The sequence below is a fragment of the Lissotriton helveticus genome, chromosome 3_2, assembly GCF_964261635.1.
Source record: "Lissotriton helveticus chromosome 3_2, aLisHel1.1, whole genome shotgun sequence".
Lineage (NCBI taxonomy): Eukaryota > Metazoa > Chordata > Amphibia > Caudata > Salamandridae > Lissotriton > Lissotriton helveticus.
The window spans coordinates 82,685,800-82,704,591 of record NC_136062.1 but is presented as its reverse complement, the minus strand read 5'-3'; the positions used below and the strand labels follow the sequence as shown (position 1 = coordinate 82,704,591).

General features: G+C 46.9%; 1 protein-coding gene across 1 annotated transcript in view; it reads right to left on the bottom strand.

The window, feature by feature from the left end:
* Positions 1 to 8,395, bottom strand: part of MAPK6 (mitogen-activated protein kinase 6) — a 231,331-nt gene extending 222,936 nt beyond the window's left edge. The window contains exon 1 of the mRNA XM_078684834.1: positions 8,127 to 8,395. The gene's annotated coding sequence lies outside the window, so the exon portion shown is untranslated. The remainder of the gene's footprint in view (positions 1 to 8,126) is intronic.
* Positions 8,396 to 18,792: the final 10,397 nt, after the last annotated feature.

Genomic DNA, 18,792 nt, shown 5'->3' with positions numbered 1-18,792 from the left:
CTATTTAATTAGCGACTAGCAAAATAGGGTTAGTACATGGCCCAAGGGTTTTTTGAATGCGCAAACGGGTCTAAAACCCATTTGCGCATGCAAAAATCTGTCCTACATCTGGCCCTAGGAGTGGCTGCTTTCCTACCAGTGCTTTATTTGCCCTGCCTCTGCAGCATAGCGTTCTCACTATGCATTTTGATTGGCTGTCTTGTGTATCCTTCCACTGCTGATGTAATTTGACTTTTTGATCTATTTTTTTTTTTTTTTATTTGCTCTCCTTCCCCTGCTGCTCCTCTCTTATGTCATGGTGGTTGCAGCTATTGACTTTGCCAGTACCGGGGTCAAGGGCTATTAAAATCAGGCACGGCATTAGGATTGTGCAACCAGTGCAGTTGCACATGGTACTGAGCTAGGCGGGTGCTGTGTTTAGAAATGATGGTACAAAAGGGGGTGGTGATGGACGGAGCATCTGAACCAATCAAACACTCACACCCAGTCAACAGATCTGGGTTTAATCCATCACCGTTTTTTAGCCCACTCTGCCACCCCAGTTCAGACATGGCCATATGCAAATCAGTCTGACCGTGTGCCTCATGGGAAAAAGTCCAGCCCGAACTGCCAAGCCATGCCTTCCCTGGACCGGAACCAAGCTTCCTAGGACCGGTTTCTGGCATTTCAGCTGTCTTCAGCCAGGCTTGCTTGTATCCAGTGGTAAAGTGAGCAAGGGACTCACGTCTGAGCATACCCTGCCAATTTATGGCGAACAAAGCGGTACAAAAGGGGGTGGTGATGGACTGAGCATCTGAACCAATCAAACACTCACACCCAGTCAACAGATCTGGGTTTAATCAATCACCGTTCTTTAGCCCACTCTGCCACCCCAGTTCAGACATGGCCATATGCAAATCAGTCTGAGCCTGTGCCTCATGGGAACAGTCCAGCTCGAACTGCCAAGCCATGCCTATCCTGGACCGGAAACAAGCTTCCTAGGACCAGTTTCTGGCATTTCAGCCGTCTTCAGCCAGGCTTGCTTGAATCCAGTGGCAAAGTGAGCAAGGCACTCACGTCTGAGCATACCCTGCCAACTTATGGCGAACAAAGCGGTACAAAAGGGGGTGGTGATGGACGGAGCATCTGAACCAATCAAACACGCACACCCAGTCAACAGATCTGGGTTTAATCAATCGCCGTTCTTTAGCCCACTCTGCCACCCCAGTTCAGACATGGCCATATGCAAATCAGTCTGACCCTGTGCCTCATGGGAACAGTCTAGCCTGAACTGCCAAGCCATGCCTTCCCTGGACCGGAAACAAGCTTCCTAGGACCGGTTTCTTACATTTCAGCCGTCTTCAGCCAGGCTTGCTTGAATCCAGTGGCAAAGTGAGCATGGGACTCTTATGGCGAACAAAGCGGTACAAAAGGGGGTGGTGATGGACGGAGCATCTGAACCAATCAAACTCTCACACCCAGTCAACAGATCTGGGTTTAATCCATCACCGTTTAGAAATGATGCATGGGTTTAAAAGCACCTGCTGTAGATTTCCTTGTGTGTCCAGCAGTGTTGGAGAAAACAGTAAACATTTTCAAGATGACTTTGGTAGTTAATGTTCCTGTTGGAGTCTTGTCTAGTGGCAGTTTACAACTCATCATATAGTAGCACAAAGGGTTAATATGCCTGCTGCAAATAACGTGTACAGTGCAGCTCACATACCTGTATTTTATGTGGATAGCTCAGTGGGTTACTACTTTTGTTACGGAGATCCTCTTTTTACTTGCAGTTCATAAGTTTCAATCATAATATCGCACTATGACCTATGAGCAGTCATAAAAGACCTGCTTGCAAACTATAAGGCATAGGTTAGAACTTTCTTTTTTTTTCCAGTCTTTCATTTTTTTCCTAATGTTGCTAAAACGGGTTTGTTTTGATTAATACAAATTAAAGCCAACCCCAGCCACTGTGGTACATTCTAAATCCTGAGTTTGTGATTCTCAAGGCCAAACTCTCTTAAAATATACTGCCTACTAGCATGGATGTTATGTGATTCCTACACCATGTAATCATCATTGTCTTATATAGTGTTTCCTATAGGCTGATCTACACACCTCTGATTCACTGTCTCTCTATAATATGTGTGATGTAAAGTGCTCTGACACCCTGATCTGGTGTAAGTAGAGCTATAAAACAGTTGTAATTCACGTGACAAGCTATGGAGAGAAGAGGGGCACTGTTGGAAGGTGGTGGTGACGGAATCTGTGGAGGAGGTCATGGGGGCTGGACGCGCAAAAAAGATTGTCGCATTGGGTCCCACCAGCACCAAGGCCGGCTCTGATTAAAATCCATCGGCATTGGTAAAGCCATTAGTGGCAAGTAGCCATGTCAAAAGTATAGAAAACAGAGCATTGTTTTCAAAATTTTCAGCGTGTTGTCCTCAGTTTGCCCCACGCACTGTAGCAGCCACACAGCACCACAGACATCAATGTTTTTTTGTACTTTCGAAGGGGCTGCTGTGTTGTGTGACGTTCATTGTGTCGTTACGTCGTATCATGCAACACAATGGTCATCTAGATTTTCAAGATGGCTGTTCCCTGGAGTGAAGTGACGAGGAGACACAACAAGTGCTGCATCATTTAATGCTTTGACTTTCTTGGGCGTATAAAAAAAGCTATTTTGTATTCTAGTCATGCAATGGCAAAGCCAATCACACTGCTTGGTCAGCATTGGCAAAGCAAAACTGAGTGTCTTTGCCAATGTCTCTTTTTAGGTTTTGCTTGGCAATGCGTACAAAGTACGAATGCGCTAGCAAAATCTTATGTCTTACAGTGGGGAACAGGGACTCGCCCCCTACTCGCCCCCTGCTCCCATTGGCTAGCTCCATAAATGGAGGCTAGCCATTGGGAGCCGGATCTGTCCGTCAAGGCCGGACCAGATTCGGGGGCGTTCCCGAGAATTTTTCCCTTTTGGCCACGTCATGCGGCGGTGGGCGGGGCTTTTTTTTGGGCTCGTCGAGGTTTGTTTATGCCATTTGGCGGCCCACCGCCGGCCGAGGAAGAGGTTTTGCCCTAAAACCGTGTAAGAATGCCGTTTTAATTACCCCATCTACCGTCTTGCCGCCATCGAAGAGTGCCCAGCAGAGGAAAGCCGGCCCCTGCCGGGGCAGGGAAAGTTGGAACATGTCGGACGGAGGCCGAGGTTGAGAGAGGCAGGCATGACCCCCAGCTCCCCAGCCAGCATGTGAAGGAGAAGGCCACCGGCAGCCGGCGCCGAACGCAGCGATAAGGTACGGTCTCCAAGAGCGAGATGGGGCGGCGTGGCATGCCACTTTCTCCTAGAACTGTGTGGGAGAGTGAGGTTATGGTGCGGAAATAGTTACAGCTATTCCTAATAGCTAGATGCTACTTAAATGTCGCTGCCGCCATTGGTATTCTAAGAGGACCCCTGAAAGGCCTCTGTACACAAGTAGGTTCGAGGCAATTCGGAATTATTGTGGCCAGGAAGATCTGTGATGAGATTTGATCCTAAGCGTGTCTGTAAGCAGCCGAGTTCACCGGGCCCGCCACGGCACTCCTCCCCCCAGCCTCCAATGATCTGCCTTTATGTTCTTGGCAGGGCTCCAGCGTTTGCAAATATTGATAGCCAGCTTGAAGTTTTAATTTAATTGCTTCCCTGGTGCAGGACAGAATATCCCTGGTGTTTTAAGAATGTCTTATTTTCCGGGATCGTGTCACTCTGACGCTACTGAATGCAACAGATAACGGACTAGGAAAGCATGAAATAAAATAATGCTTGTAAATATGTTCTGTTAATTCGCGACACTGGTGTATAAAACACGGAGATTTAATTTCTCGGAAGCTCGTGCTCTTTCATTTAAGTGTCGCTTATTTCTCTTACGGTGACTCAGATTTCCTGTTCTAGTTGCGAGATATCTCACAGACTTACTTTAGTGAGCGCATAAGGTGGTTATGTGAGGCAAATTTTCAAGAAGTGTTTGAATTGTAAACGAGTGCCTCGGCGTTATCAAATCTGTGTGACAACATCTTCCTCTAGGCAGCTGACCTGGCATTCAAGTAAACATCAAAAGAGGGACCAAGCCAGGCAGTTAAACATTTAACAAAGAAAATTCTTTAATTTTTCCCCTTCTCATTGAGGCCATTAAATTCCTGTCAGGAACAAGAAAAGCGAAGTTAATGGTAACTGTGTCACACAGCGGTCTTGTGCGCAGATTCCAACTGCCCCACTCATGTCATTGCATGCAAATATCCTTCATTGTCCCTTTCGTCCCTCGCAAAGGCCAGATGAGGTTGGTTTCTCTCTTGGCCTCTTTCCCGTAGTTGTGCAAGCAGCAACTGTTGCACTGCACCACAGTTGTTCCCTCTGAATAAACTATTCACAGCCTCGCATGCCTAAGAACCCCACTGCAGTGCAGGTGGCTAAGGCGGAAGAATGTGTGCTTAGGCATTCACTGAAACGGCACCTTGCAAAGCCATAAACGACAACAGAGCATGCAAAGAATCAACTAGCTTGGTTTTGGTCGTCAGGGAGTGCACGTGATGAAAGGTAGAAATAGATTGTTTCTACACGTGATGAAAGGTGACCAAGGGGTAGAAGTTATAGCCTTGCGTGCAGCGCTCCGAGCTTTAGAAACGCAAGGCCAATGCTTGACTCTCGGCTCCAGGGGCAGAGTCGGCGCAACATCCGGTGATTCTGAGTGCATCGCAATCTCTCCCTGCCTACAAAAGATTAAAGTGCCCTGTGGAAAAAAGGTGGTTTTAGTGCGCTGCCTGATATAAATAAGCCTTTCATCTGACCTAAATAGAGCATGCTCAGAGACGGAAATTAACGCATTTCCGTTCGTTGGTTTCTATTGTATTACTTCTATGATGATACTTTGTGAATGTTTGTGCCTTGAATGACAGTTTGGGAGTTCCTATAGCTTAAGCGGGAATAGGAGGGGCACGAGGACAGAAGGCAGAATTTTAAAAACCGCTATAGCGTGAAAGATGTGCGATTCGGAAGCAGATGAGGAGGCAGTTGTTAGTACCCGTTTCCCACTATAGAGCGCAGACAAAGGGAAAAAATGCACAGATGCCTCCGACACCCTAAAGAAAAACTATGGTCAAATCACTATCCCCAGTGCCTAACGTAGAAGGCCCCCAGCATGTAACACAACCGGGGCTCATGTAAAGCGCTACGGAATCTTGAGGCCTAGTAAATAACGAAAGTGACATTCCTATCAGTTGAGACCGAACACGCCCTGGCTTCACGCATGCTGCTGCTCAGCTCAGGGCCGGCTCTGGGGGGGACCGACCGCACCGGGTACTGATCTGTCATGGGGGTGCCTGTTCTGCCACTATATATGGGAACAAAAGGCCCTGCTGCCACTTCCATATCCAGAAATTTGTGGGGAACAATGTTCAGGGAACAGTGATTAACATTACGCCTGTCTAGAGCAGAGGCTTGTCTAATAAAGACTTTGACTCTGGAAGTTTCTATTCGTGGTATGCAGCACTGAGGGTTAAGATGCCTGCTGCAAAGAACAGGTAACATGCAGACAGATCCGTCTTCATGTTAGTAGCGATTAACAAGCAACGAACTGCGTGCCCCCTCGCATTACACTTTGGATTCAGAGTTTGGGGCTCCGCCAGAACAAGCACCCTTACTAGGGCAGCTTTAAATGATGGGGGAGCAACTCAATGTATTGACAAGGCCCTGACAATGCCATTTATTTATGTTAAAAAAACATAAATAAAAATAATGTCAAGAGCAATGCCAATAGCTCTAACTTTAACAAAGGCAAAACCATTGCATTGTAAATGCTTGTTAAACATTGTGGTCAGCAAACTAGCGGGCTACGAGACTTAAATGGCAAACCCTCATTAAATGACCCTGTATTTGCAAGAATTAAACCAATCAGAGTGTTGCGTTGGACTCAATGACCATGTTACCTTGCAGAAAACGACTGCAAGTCAATTTCCAGTTTACATACATAGCAACGGTGCAGGCACAATTTTGCTCCTGGATTTGGGTCACCTGATGAGAAAGAAAATTACATTTTCATCGACAAGCAAGTGCAAAAGCAATCCAAATGTTAAGCAAAACTGCAGTGGCACCAGTGCAACTATGGACTTGAGAAATGTTGCTGCAAAATTTAACTAAAACACTTTATGTATACCAAATATGTTATGTAGGCCTTTTAAAGATATATATGTAATTAAATTAAAGTAAAGTAAGTAAAGATATAATAAGTAAAAACTGAACTTTCGGTTGTTTTTGTTCTTTATAGTCCCATTAGAGGCTTTGATGTGCTAAGCTTACATAATGCAAACATTATGTGTAACAGTAACATGAACTCGGAAATTCTGTCCCATCTTCTCCCAGGAACTAACGTGTAATGTTTACCATCCAGCACAGGTGTTTATTTCGTCAGAAATTCCACACGCCGTGCTTTCCACTCTGCTCAGCAGTTTTATATAGCTTTAAATATAGTTTATTCAGAAAATACACTCACGTGTTAAAAAGACCACAATTCCAAACGATAACGTTTATAAATAACTGAATGCACCAATGACTGCAGGTGGGGTTTATATTCCTCGCTGCAGCTGTGGGGAAGCCTCGAGGTTACCCAAGCGGTTCATCTGGGTGGCTTCACCTCGGGCAACAAGTACTACCAGAGAAGCTGCAGGAACAGGCAGGCCTGACAATACAAAAGTCCCTCAGAGGCGCGATAAGGAGTCCACACTTTGACACCGGCTAGAGTCTAGCAGTGACGCAGGCAGAGGCCTAATAAAAGACTACAACCTTGATCCACAGCCAGGCTGGCTATCTATTTCCAGTTCCTTAAAGAAGATATGCCTCTTAGTGCTGGAGAGCTTGGCACTGACCTACCTGTCGTGCCCGCTTGTGTATTGGGTGAATTACTATTCCTGCTGCCTTCCTAACCTTTCACGTCAAAGCATAGTAATTCAAAAGCTTTCATGTGAAGGATTATGTGGTATAAAGAGGGTGGCATGGAAGTCAAACCTCAGCACGCCCACATTACATAGGCATTGCTCTTTTGTGTGTGTCCAGTTGTTTTCCAGTTTCTCCCTCATTTGTCGAGCGGATTATCTGCATAGTGGACAATCTACTTTGCTACTAGTGGTGGAAATGTGCATTTGCATGTTTATGGATTTCCAATGTGGGGGAGTCTATTAACCTAGACCTCCATGCTATTTGGGGTGTCTCCTCACTACCGTGGAAACACTTGTATTCTGGAGCTTTTAAAGAGGAGTTGTACATGTTTTTCGGTGTAGAAAAGGCCAAGCAAAATATTTGTGGAAACCCTCAAACCCAGGAGTGTGTGGTTGTACCATTCTTTTTGCATTACTGCAACCCCTGCAAATCCTCCTCCCCCGCCCCTACCTTTAAAATTAGTGTCGTAAAAAATGCAGTCCCTAAATGTATCCTGCGGGCGTAAATCTCACAAAAATTCACGAAACGGGATCCTGGCATCTCCTACCAAAGATGGCTTTTTCCGACAGTGGATGTTCAGCTTAGGTGTGCAGCAAAATCTGAATTGGGCCCTTGGTGGCAGTGATTACAATCCTGCCCCACAAGGAAAAGTCATTGCCACCTTATATTTCCCAGGGTGACAGAGTGGAAGCACAGCTGACCTGTGTCGTACTGCACCTCTGTGACTTGGGGTGGGGGAGGGGGTGGGGAAGTCAGGGCCATTAGGAAAGTAATGCACAATGGTAAAGGCTAAAAAAAAGTTTTTTTAATTAAAATAAGCTGGTGCCGTGACCACATCAGATTGGTATTGAATCGCAGTGATTTATGACCTCAAATAATACGTTCAAAAAGTTATATTTCTCTTGTTGCAGGATTGTTTGGTTTACTGTACAATCCCCGTGCTACGACAAGTTCAGACATTTTCTGAAAACAGGACAGACCTATTTTTCTGTTAGCAAATAAACTAAGACTGATTTATCTGAAAGCAATAGTGATGCCTGTCATTAATTGCACAATAAACCGCTCTCTGCTCCATTACTCCACTGCAAGCGTCCTCTAGTTTTAAAACCCCTAACAAATCAATTGCTTGCCTGCATTTACACTAAAGCGCTTTGGGTTCACTGCAGCACAGCCTCGCAGCGCTTACCATGTTTCACATTGTGATTGCTCCAGTTTCACCAGTGTTGATTTCCCCTCAAAGTCCCCTCGGGTTGAGCCGGTACTTGAGATGTAACGTCCAGCACAGGGCGCGGAAAGGCCACGGAGGCTGCTCGTCAGAAATAGAAGTGATCCGATGTGCAGACAGGCCCTGTCCCTGTGACATGAGCACTGACTACAGCTGTTACTCCAGTAATAATTCATCAGATTCATGTTTAATGGAAGGGGAGGGGATTGTAGCGCTACGCGAGCCATCCCTAGGCTCACAAACTGCAAATCCATAAACTAAGACAGCCTTTGAACTTTGGCTAGTGTTTGGTTTCATAACACACTTCTTACAAGGTGCGCCATAAGATATTGCCTAATGAAAAAGGCTGCCCAGCTTTTCCTTTCAATATTTATGGTTAAAGGCATTCGATTTCATACATCAGGCAAAAAAAAATACAAGATTTTTTACGTTAATTGTAATATTTTCAGTTACAATGAATTGTTTGTTTTTAAAGCACACTGGAGTCTGAATTTGGACCAGAAGAGCTGTCCATCGTGTGCGATTGTTTATTTTCACACCTAAGAAGAAATAGTCTTCTTCCGCCTCTAAATTATTTCAGTGCAGAACTTCTGCCATCTCAGGTCAAGTACCACAAAGAGCGACTGAACTATTTCCTCTGAGAAAACTTCACTTGTGTCAGATTGAAACATCAGAGAAAGAAGCTAGGTAGGTAGGGGGTCGACATGGTAACAGCTGCCTCTGGGCAACCATGCGGCACGAATAAATGGGTATCACCAGTCCAGAAATCACCGCGATGGACACGATCCTAGAGTAGTTATATCTAAACTCCAATCAACCAAGGTTCCATGATACATTCCCTTTAGCTAAAAAATAAGAACATTGCATCTAAACAACTGGCCACCCATCCTTGACACTGAAGCACACTCCTTTTCAAGACAATGTACACATATGAGCATAAAATGCCATCATTCATTGGGCAACAGAGTCAATGACTAATGCGGACTGAACCGCTATTACACCATGCATTCTCAGTCATGCATGGGAGCAGAGTGTGAATGACCCGCAGACCAGGGCTGACCCAAAGGCCCTCTATGTAGCTATAGGGATTGATATATATATATATAGCACGTCTATAGGTTATCTGTGGGCCGCCTCCTACATGTTTCACTCTTTCAACTGACTCTCTTGTGTCAATCCCTGGACGATACCCAATCAGGATATGCGGGCAAAAGAGAGGCAGCGTCAGCACAAGTCGTGCAGTTAGGATTTAGCCGCAGTAGGCACCTTTGACCTCCTGATTGCCCGAAGAAGTGTGACACAAACTCACAAAAGGTACAATGAGACCTTCTTGATATAAAGGATAAACAGGTCCCTTTATATTCACCTTGATTATAATAAGAAAATATCTGTTATATCAACACGTACACCACTCACCTTTTTCTCCACGGTCCCGAAGAAAGCCCGTTTGACCTGACAAAGCTATATAGGGCAGAAACATGTCGACCATCTTTTATTAACAATTTTGTGTGCGTATGAATTCATAACTTTTCATCAAATGCACCATTCTATCAAATTGCCCCCAGGCTACCTGAATCCAGACCAAATAAAATAAAAAATCTGACTGTCCGGGTATTTTAATCAAGCACTGTCCATATCACTGATCACTACTGCTTTTAACCTTGGGTAAGAACCTTCGGGTGGAGGATGCATATCACACTAACCCTATGATTATGCACACATGTGTTTAAATAGCGGAGAACCAAGATATACCGCTAATTCCGATTCTTTTTACACGTGCATGAGGGTTTTTTACTTGGGACACACAGATACTCGACCTGCATACCCCGGTTACGCAGCACAAGTGATCCTTCTCCCCATGATTGAAGATAATCAGTGTGAAGTGCCTATATATCACACTGAGACATCTCCTAGTCAAAAGGTAAGTAATTCACTTTTAGTACATAAGAAGTTTTTCAATGTTCCATACAAACCAACTCCCCACTTAGAACAATTTTCAAGGAAAAACAGTCAATGTTTTCCTATGGAGAAAAATAAAGTTAGCGATTTGCAGGTAAGTGCTTATTTGTGGGAGTTGGTATTCTGGGGTTAGAACCAGCATTCCCCCAGGGTCGAGTATGCGCTTCCAGAACACCCTCAGCGGCACTAGGGCGGCCAGGTACAGAGTGCTGAGGCCAAATGTTATCCAATGGGGGAAAGGTGGCCTCTGGTTGGTGGCTGCTCTCGAGCAGGCCACAGGGTTGTGAGAGCAAAGCTCCTGGTGTTAGGCTCAGGGTAAAGGAGGATCCGAGTTAGCACCCAAAGTATACCTGGAGCGGCGCAGGGGTGGTTGGGTGCAGGGTGCAGTTTTGGCGTAGGGTGCCCTGTTGTTTTCATTGTGGATTCTCCGGTTGCAACAAAGACTGCAGGCTCAGGGACGAAGATCTTCTAGAGGTGACCTCCGATTAAAGAGGTAAGTTGGGATGCCTGGAGATTATGGGACACCGTTGGTTGGGCAACCCAAGCCAATAGGGCAGCGGGTGGAAGGGTGTATTAAGGCGTTGGGTTTTCTTACCAGCCCCGGTCGCGGTCGTGGGCGTTCTCTAGAGAGAAACTGCAGGCGTTTTTTGGAGAGTCGAGGCAGGTCAGAGATCACCAGATCTCAGGTCAGGATCGCGGGGAAGACCTCCTCCTGGTGTTGGGCCACTCGAACTCGGGCCGTAGGCGTCGGGTGCAGAGTGGTGCATACTTGCGGTTTTGGCTGGGGCCAGAGTCTGTTGGTCAGCAAATCCGGTGCTCACGGGAAACCAAGTCTTGGGTTTGAAAGGCAGGGCAGGTCCTTCAGGTTCTTGAGGCTGCTGGCTGCAGGACACATCAGGATTTCGCCGGAGCAGGTTCGAGGTGGGGACAGGCCGGTAGGGCTGGGGCCAAGTCAATGGGCGTCCTCCTCTTCTTAGTTTTAGCACAGCTTCTTCGGTCCTTCTTCTTTTCTTCTGTTTGGTTCTTGTCTAAGGAGGCAAGGTTCAGGGTTTCCCCTAAATACTAGATTTAGGGGTGGTACAGGTAAGTAAAGGTTGGGACCAATGGCTCCCTTACTTGGGGTGGGTAGCCCCTTATCATGCTAGCGGGAGGAGGGCATATGCCTCTCTCTGTTTGGTAGGGCCCCCCATCTGCAAGATGGTGGGACTGAAAGTTGTGATTCCCCTCGCCTCTCCCACCTGAGGGGTAAGGTTGGTAAAGGTGGGGGCACCTCCATTCCTCACTTGGGTTTCCTGCTGATTTTCCTGCCCAAAGTGGGGGTCAGAAACAGTGACAGCCAGTTACTGGAAGCAGCAAAGGGCTGGGGTAGCTCACAAAGGCGGCAAGCCTTTGAAGCTTCTCCTTCGTGGACCCTGCCCATCCTGGGAGAGGAGGCTTGGCACCTCGCTCCAGGATGTGCATTGCTTCAGACCCCCAAGAGCTGCAGGCTCTCGACCCTGGGGTCCAGAGACATGTCTGGTGTCACTAGTGTGAGGTCGTTTTTCAGGGGGCATCCCTAAGATACCCTCTGAGTGCATTTTCCATTAAATAACACACTGGCATCAGTGTGGGTTTAATGTGCTGAGAAGTTTGATACCACACTGCCCAGTTGTCAGGAAAGCCATTATGGTGCTGTTGAGTTCATAATGAGAAACTCCTAGTACCATATACTCTTAATAGCATTACTGCACTTACAAAGTCTAAGAATTGGCTTAGACACTGTAGGGGTACAGGGCTCATGCACTTCTACCCTCACCCCTGGTACCATCCACCCAGCTACAGGGGTGGCTGGTCTATGACAGGGCAGTGGGTTGTAGGCATGCCACACAGGGATGTGTTACTCATTGGAATACAAAAAAGTTACACTGCACACAAGGCGCACTACTCATAGACCTTCGAGGTTCAAACAGGGATAAGCGTGCTTAACCAATGTAAAAGTAATTCATCCACTTCTTGAGATCACTTATTTTTTTCTGTAGTTACACTTTTAATTTAATGAATGTAAAAGCATATGCAATCATGTGATTCTAAGTATACACACGAATAAGCACTATTGTCTCTCTAACAATGTTACATCACATTGCTAATGTACAATACAAGTTTATTTAAAGAAAGTTTCTTCTTTTCCCAATGCATTTCGGGTTTGCATAACCCTTCACCAGTCCACACCCAAATCTATTGTATGCTTGTGCAACCATGCATGCTGTAAAACAATCCTCCGTGCAACTGTCGTCACTTTAAAGAAATCCTTGCATCTCAGTAACCCATAAGGTGAAAGTATCTACGAATTCTCGTATACCAAAAACATATGTGAGAAAATGCCAAGTACACCTTCAAGTGTCCCTATGTGATACATATACTTGTACCTAGAAGATAACAACGATACTATAGTCTTGGGAATTGGTAATTCAGTGCGAGCTCGACCGCTAAAACAAGATCTATGTGTTACCAGCTATATGCTCCCATCTTTCTGGATGTGTTAGTAGGCTTCCCCACCCACCCCCCACACCCGCACACACAAAGGCTGGCACCATATATAAATATTGGACCTCCAGCGCCACTCATCAGAGCACTCTTGGACGGGAGAAGTTACAGAAGAAGGACTTCCCTACTGCTAGAACATCTGCATTGCTGACAGAACGAAGGAAGACTTGACCTGCTTGTTTTCATCCCAGGCTACCCAGAGTGTCTCCAGAGGTCAGTGGCCAACATTCTGTGTCAGCTACAGAGATATAAAACGTTTCCGAGGCCTCCCTGCAACTGCCCAGCTGACCTGCTGCAAATGGACCTACCTGGACCTACCTGAGCCATGCTGCAGGACTCTGCTGGAGTTTGTCCTGATCCTCAAGAGGTGTCTCCCCCAAGTCCTGGGCCCCTGCTGGCATGAGTAAGAGCTTCTCCAAAGGAAAAAAGGTGAAAATCCAGAAGTTTGAGCTCCTCACAAATGTGAACAGGCCTCTTCATGCCAAAATTCTGCCTCCTGCAACAACAGTCAGCGTGAAGCTCTGATGAAACCTGCTTTTCATGGTGACAATGACCATCCTGACACAACCTCCTCTTCTTGCTACAGTGATGACCTTCCGTGACACCTGACCTGCTCTTAACGCTACAGTGATGATTGTCCGCAATGCTCTGCCTCCTCCTCACGTCCTCCTCTAATGCAAATGGAACTCTTTGCGCCAGACTTAGAAGATAACAGTTAGAAGGTTTCAGTGGGACTAATCTGGTCCCTGTATCAGTGATCCATCAAAGTCGACCTGAACTTGTGACTTTCCCCCGTTCTAGCGCAACCAGGTAACCAGATGACCACGAGTGGCACTTTGTGCTTATGAGATGCTATTTTCACTTAAAACTTTGAAATTTAATATACTGGTTCTACCGAATCAATTTATTAAGATTTACTCTAATTTCCTACATTTGGTTTGAGATTTTTGGCTTCACAAAAATTCCGATATCAAGCCAGAGCTACTTTGTTATGTTATTGGAATTTATAGGAAGCGCACAAATACCAAATGGTGTCCTGGCGCTGTGCATGTCTGAGACCCTTGAGTCGAAGCGATCGATCATTACCCTTACCGCGTGAACAGCCAGGTCTTCAAGCCCCTTCTGAAGACGAGCAGATTGTCAGCATTCCTCAGGTGGAACGGCAACTCATTCCATGCCTTGGACGTGCAGGTGATAAAACTCCTCCCTCCCCAACCTGCTTTTTTAAAAATAGGCGTTTGAACAAGTTTAGCCCCAAAGGATCATAGCGTCCTACTGGGGGTGTGCCATTTGCGCCTTTGCCTCAGATGGTCGGTCCGATCCCATTAAGGGCTTTAAAAGCTGTACACAGGGCCTTAAAGTGGACCCTTTGTTTTACCGGGAGCCAGTGCAACCGCGCCAGTTCTCCCCAAACTGAGACGAATTTAGGTATACCAGACAGGAGTCTGGCCGCGGCATTTTGAACCATCTGAAGCCTTAAGCTGTTGTTTTTGGGCATTCAGATAAATGCTGTTACAGTAGTCTAAATGTGCCATTACCAGGACTGTAACTACCGTCCTGAAATTGCCATCCGAGACATATGGTTTTATTTTCCTAAGAACAAGAAAACAAGAGGAGACAACTGAACTGATATGATCGCAGAAGGTCAGTTTGTTGTCCATTATGATTCCTAAGTTATTTGCTTTGAGAACTGGGGTGGGATAATTCCCCATTTCTGTAGGCCACCAGTCTTGAGTCCAAATATGCGTATTATTTCCGAATACAATCACCTCCGTTTTGTTAGAGTTTAATTTCAGACAATTCGCCAACATCCAGCACGCGATCGCCTTCATGCACTCATGAAAACGTGCACCTGTTTCTTTTATCTGATCGTCGTTGAAGGAAAGAACTATCTGAGTGTCGTCGGCGTAGGAGGTCAACTGGAAACCAAAAGATCTGTTCAGGGCTGCCAGGGATGTCACATAGACATTAAAGAGCTCAGTGACGAACCCTGTGGCACCCCACATGGAAGACTGAATGGTTGGGATTTGTTGTTATCCAGATCGACCGTTTGAGTTCTCTCTGATAGAAAGGAATGTAGGAGGTCCCAAGCTGATGAATTCAGACCTCAGCAAGGCCCAAAAGTACCGACAGGGTTCGCCCTTCTGTGTACAAAGTCCTTAGACTTACAAATGAAGTTGGCAAGGAAACTGGAAATACAAAAGCATAGTTTAATAAACCTTTAAATGTGGTGATAAAACCTCCACAACACTACTACAGCATTGTACAGAGTAGCACACTGAATACAAGCACATGGCCCCTTTTATACACAGTGGAAGGGGTTCAGTTTACAGTTTAGACAGAGTTCACAACCACGTAAGGACATTTCTAAACATATCAGTAGGTGGAGCTAACAGTATTTCTAGAACATGGGAGGGCTATGCTAATAAGGAACAGCTGTTACTTCTGCTGAGCATGCGCTACTCTCTCAAGAAGGACTAATAATAACTGTTGCTAGGTAGAATACACAGTGTAACTGGCAGAGAGGTAGGACAATCAGTACATTGAGCACATGGCAATGTAGGGCATGGAAAATGGCAGACTCGAAATACAAAATACAATCCGTATACTAGATATTTGGACTAATGCATTATGGCTTCAGCTAATGCTTAATAATACCGTTGTTTTATTTACAACAGACGACCCTTTCAGCATTAGCTGAAGCCATTCCATTTCATAGGGTAGTCATCATACTCATCTTGAATGTCAATGCTCATAATGTTAGAAATTTCTTTAGTTAGACTTTTTTGATAAGCAGCTTCGGAAACAGCTTTCTTATTGGGTATACAGGAGGTAATACAAAGAGAACATATCATAGGACCACATTGAATACACATACAGCAAGTGAAGAGAATTGCTACTATTATACAAAGGCCAGTGAGGATCTTCCAACCCCATGTAGTAAATAAGGTCCAAAACCAACTAGAGAAGGTCCATGTACCATTATCTACATGTATGTTGGCAGCTATTTTATGCAGTTTATTTATGGCATTATAAACAGAAGGCGAGTGGTCTGGGATGAAGACACCACAGCTGCTTCCAATAATTCTACAAGCTCCTCCCTTTTCTGCTAATATGACATCTAACACCATTCTGTTCTGCAGGGCAACAATTCTAGTAATTTGCAACTCTTCAGTTACGTTTCCTAGTGCTGCAGCAGTTTGGTTGGTCACTGCCTCTACAACTCTAGTTAGTCTTCTTATCTTTCTACTGTTTAGGGCAGCCCCAACAAAGAAGAATAAACCTAGGTTAAAATCCACATATTGCTGCAAACTAGTGTCAGTCTGGTCCACATCATCGATAGATAAAGTACGTTTGTATCTATTCACAGTGGCATTATTCAACAATTTCAAGTCTTTATGATATGTGGCAGGTGCTAAAAACACTGGTGGTAATAAAAACGATACATAGCATACTCCTGACCAGCCAGCTGGTAATCGATAATATCCTCTATTACCGCATACAAAATATGTATTATGGGATGCTAAAAATTTGCTATTATTCAGACCATCTATATTTAAGACTTTAATACAATCACTAACACCTACAGGGATGTACCCAACACTTTGCACACATAAGTCCGCTTGTGCTTGTGCAACTGAGATCACAAATTTTTCACTTTCGACAGTGTCTCTAGTGTTCGTAAAAATGTAGGGAGTAGACTCATTGTCTGGACGATATTCTTCCCACTCCCATATAGTTCCATTGGCTTGTGGATAGCCTTCTTTATTCTGGTGACATTCTTTTTTTTTTTTTTTTTCACAACCAATTTTATTGAGCAAATGAGCATTGAGAATGTGGCATCTCCACAACCGAAGAACACCACGACAGTATCAAAACAGCAATTACATAGGCAGCAAATGCGAGAGTAGACTCATAAAATATGCTCAGTATAGAAACACCCCAGTGACCCACCCTAACCCACAACTCCACCCCCCCAGCCCCGGACACCCCCCAACCCCCCCCCCCACCACACGTGCATAGAAAGCAATAAAGAAAAGCAAGTAGGTGCAGCGCCACCAGGGCAATGTTACTTCGGGCCAACAGTGTCACTGTGATCAAATGTCCTCCTCACGCTCCGCTGGGGGGTCCAGGAATAGACCACGATAGTCAGCCCAACGCTTCCAAATTTTGAAGTGCTTGTGGGGACAGCCCCGTGCTTCAAAGACCGGCCTCTCCAGACCCATGAAGTAATCCAGCCCCGCCTTCCAAGCGGAAAGGGGGGGGGCCCTCACCGCTTTCCATGCCCGGGCCAGGTCTCGCTTGGCCACAACCAGCCCCAAGAGCAGCAAATGGCGCTTATATACGTTACCCCCAATCCCTTCCATGATGTGCAGTAGGCCCAACCGGTGGGTACGAGGAAGGTCCCAGCCCAGCACCTCAGCCAGGCAACTCCACACACCCCTCCAGAACCCAGTCAGCCGGCCACACGTCCACACAGTATGCAGTAAGGACCCAGGCACCGACCCACAGCGCAAGCATTCCGGGGACGCAATCAAGCCAGCTTTCCACAATCGTTCACGTGTATAGTATGCCCGATGCAGGTACTTGAATTGAATGAGCCGGAGCCGGATAGCAATGGCAGTACCACGTGGGGACTCCAGCGCCTCCCTCCAATCGTCTTCATCGAGGGGACCCACGTCCATCTCCCATGCCTCTCGAAGGGAGTGTAGGGTGGAGGAGCAGTGGACAACAAGTGTCTGGTATATCTTGGAGACCTTTCTGTCTCCCAAGTCTCCCACAAACACCTTGGCCTCGATCGGGCTAAACTCTGGCAAGGAGTCGAGACCGGCGATGCTCGGGGCGAGGGCATGGCGCAGCTGAAGGTAGCGGAAGAATTGGGACTGAGGCATCTGGAATTCCGTGCGGAGCTCCTCGAAGGATTTGAGAGTGGTGCCAGACACGACCTGGCCCAGTTGTGTAACCCCTATGGCCTCCCAACCCTCAAAGCCGGCCAGAGCCGCTAGCTCTGGGAGCAGACCATTATGCCAAAGCGGCGTCTCAGCCGTCAACTTGCCCCACCATCCCATGCGGCGCAAGGATTGTCGCCACACGGCAAAGACCACCCTTGTGACCGAGGGTAACCCACGACGCAGGCGAGCCGAATACAGGATGGTGTGGAGCGTATGGTCACCCATGAGTGACCGTTCCAGGGCGTAGGCCGGATCGCTTCTATCGCCATACCACCACTCATTAAGAACAAGTAACTGGGAAGCCTGGTAGTAGGAGAGGAGGTCCGAGGTGGCCAGGCCGCCACAGTATGTGGACAGAAAACACATCTTCAGTGCTACTCTGGCCGCACCCCCATCCCACAGGAAACGACCCAAAACAGAGTTAACCTGACGGAACCACTCCAGGCCGATGGGGTATGGGAAATTCTGGAGCTGGTACAGTAGACGCGGAAGCGCCACCATCTTGAAGATGGCCGATCTACCAAAGATAGTGAGCGGCATCCTGGACCAAGTTTTGACATCAGCCTGTACCCGTTCCCACACCGGCAGGACTCCACGCGCCCAGGCCACAACCCGCGACTCCGATAGAAAAACGCCCAAGTACTTTAGGCCTCCCGTCGCCACTCGCAACTCCGCAGCCCAGGGGTCGGCAACCACTCCGCCGCCCAGCACCCACAGGGTCGATTTGTTAAGGTTGAGACGGAGGCCCGACGCCTCGCCGAACGCCCGCATAATCTCCAGGACCCGGGGGCCCGAGCGTTGCAGGTCGGTGAGAAAGAAGAGGACGTCATCCGCATACAGCGCAATTCTGTCCGCCAGGTCCCCATTCCAGACAAAGCCACACAATCGGGCATCCACTCGTACCCGCGACGCCAGGGGCTCCATGGCAAGGGCAAACAGATACGGGGACAGGGGGCAGCCCTGCCGAGTGCCACGTCTTATATGGAAACGCCCAGAGGTAGCTCCGGCCACACGGACCGAGGCCGTCACGTTAGTGTAGAGGAGACGGACATACGACAGGAAAACCGGCCCCAGGTTGAGGCGGGCCAGGAGGGCAAACAGATAAACCCAACTCACAGAATCAAAGGCCCTGTCCATATCTGCCAAGAAGAGTGCCGCCTGCTCATCGCTAGCTCCCATAGCATCCACTGCCG